Here is a 2,772-nt window from a genome sequence, read left to right as displayed (position 1 = left end):
TTCATGGTGGTGGTGCCATACTCACGAACTGCAGGTAACTGGGACTCTCAGGAAGTTTCAGTGATGGTAAAAGAGCAGATCATGAATGGGTACAAAGAGGAAGAGAGGAAAGGGCACCATTGATTTTCCATAAGCATGGACCAGTCTGAAACCCACTCCTGACATGGTCTCAACCATGTGTCCTTGCCTGGGACCACCCCTGCTCCTGAACAGCTCTGCTTCCATCCGAGGAGATTAGAAGATTAGGCTTGAGTTCATAATTGTTGCAATATTAGATCCTCAGATTCTACATAGCTCAAGGAGGAATGTAGGTGGATGTTGTCTGAAGCTCTCACCTGAAATATCTGGAAAGATTTCTTTGGAATATGTACACACACATGTCATCAGTAAAGTGTGTTTAAGAGTGAGAGGAAGAAGCTTGATTAGCCCCTGTATGACATTTATCTTAAAGACTACTTAGCTAATTCATCATTTCCTTAGGAGGAAAGATATGGCATAACAGCTAAGCCAATGTATATTTATCCATGACTGCCTAAAGTCAATATATTTCTGAAGATAGCTAGTAATCTAGGCACCATGAGCAACACATCTGATAAATTTAACTCTATCTTTCAAGGTCCATAATAGTCTGTCAATTGACCTTGATTCTTGCCTGTTTATTTAGAATACGGCATTGCTTTAAAACTCACTTTAAAAGATATTTAGGGTTGAGATTAGTTTTGAACTCTTCATTTGAAATACTTGATTAGGCACACCTTGTTACTCCTTGCCCCAGTAATACTACTGTCTTCATTTCTCCATGGAATGATGGAGGTAACATTTCAGCTCTACATTGTTTTCCTGAATTTAAATGAAAATTGTGAAGGCTTTTGAAAATGGCACTGACAGTGTGAGTGCTGCCCACAGTGAAGAACAAAAGGATACAGTGATAGTGCAGCCATGGCCCAGGCAGAGGAGTATGTATTGATTCTATATGGAATAGGTGTCATGGGCACATGGCACTTATGGCAAGTGCTTCTCCTGCTAAAGTCAATAACTTGAAAAATTGGAACTTGATTTATCATGGACCACCCCTCATTCTCTTCTGCTGTTTAGAGCCTGCAGAGTGTCACTTGGAGTGATGTGACACAACATGCTCATAGTATAATCGTGAAAGAAACAAGGACCACTGTGGTGAAAAGTGTATTGTGCTTCCAGGCAGGACCTGGCAAATAAAGGGGATGAGGGCTCCTGCAGTAAGGCCTCTGCTGCACCCCAGCCTCCCTGAGTTCTGGTGTCAGAGCCTGTAGCCTGTGTGTGTGTCACTCCTCTTGTTCTGCCTCTTCATTCAAAAGGCAGAGAGAAACCGTCCAAGCAGTGTACTGAGCTATTGGAGCTGACAGTCCCACTGAGATGGAAGATGATCTGTTCTTTATAATAGTACAGAACACTGTAAGCATTTTCATCAAGTAGCTGTGTTTTTGCTTCTGGGAGAGCATGACAGGTACTCATTACTGCCTATGTGCTGCTGCGAGCAGGGGTGGTAATTGCCCAGCCCTGCCTTGCTGGCATCTGTCCTGGGCGCAGCACTTCTTCCACCCAGTCAGTAATAACCTATAATTCAAAGCATAGTGGTGACTCCATGATATCACTTTTAACAAAGCAGACAAGCAAAGGAACAGCTACAGGAGTAGCCACTTGATTGCTTGATAATAGTCATTGCAATTTTGTTTATCTAATTGTCTCTATTATAGGGTGCCAATTTTGCATTTTTTTCTTATTTAATCAGTTGTTTTGGGAATATTTTCTTAAAACACCTCCTTTCAGATCATCTGAAGTTTACAGGGGAACTTACCCAGCACAGAGGTGGATGTACTGATTGATCTAATGCTGGCTGTAGTGAACTCCACAGGAAAACAAAATGTCATTCCTTTCCGTAAGGTTTTATAATGAGCAGAGCCCTCGGTGGTCCAGGGGAAAAGACACTGCACTGTCACTGCAGAGACCCGGGTTCGATTCCCGGTCGGGGCCCCTCCCTGGGCAGATGGAGCTCGTTAGCCCTGTAAGGCAATCCATCTACGTCCTGAGGACCTCACTGCCACCGTCCAAGCTCGCTTGGCCCCGGCAGATGAACCTCAGGATTAAAGGGTGGGCTCAGTTCCGTGCACACTGTGTCTCACCTAAAAAATCCAATAGGCAGGCTGGAAGGTGTAAAGACCTTCCCCGGTTCTTCGTTCGCGAAGAGACTGGCCATTATTATTATATAATGAGCATTTACTGCATTTTCATGATCATTTAGGTGTTTTTCTGTGGAATGATAGAAGTGCCTGAGGCTAATGCCCTATCTGCTGTTCAGGCAGAAATGCATTTTCATGCAGTTCCATCATCCTGTGACTTTTTTTGTTTGTTTTTGACAACATGGTCTGAAGGTATTGTGATAATGCATTATCATAGCTGGGATATTTTGAGGATATTTTCTATTTCCATAGAATCTGATAGCATTTCTTCACTATAACACCAGCTAATATTCATTTGGAAAACATTCCCAAGGTTTTCAGTATTTGCTTTGTACCTCTCCCCTGGGTCAAAAAGGTGCCTTAGTTGTAAGTCCCAGCTTGACTCTGTAAAAAAGAGTATAGAATATACATTGTAAAAGTCACCTAAATAGTTAAATGTGTGTCACAGCAGGGCTTTTTGCCACTAAGTAGGCAGGGCACTCCCCTTCCAAATGCTGGACTTTATACTTGCCATTTGCACTGCAATTCATATTGACAGTCTTGTCCCTGAGACTGG

The sequence above is a fragment of the Empidonax traillii genome, unplaced genomic scaffold, assembly GCF_003031625.1.
Source record: "Empidonax traillii isolate 1590-97213 ecotype Southwest subspecies unplaced genomic scaffold, ASM303162v1 scaffold155:size2260171, whole genome shotgun sequence".
Classification (NCBI taxonomy): domain Eukaryota; kingdom Metazoa; phylum Chordata; class Aves; order Passeriformes; family Tyrannidae; genus Empidonax; species Empidonax traillii.
Note: the sequence above shows the minus strand (reverse complement) of the source record.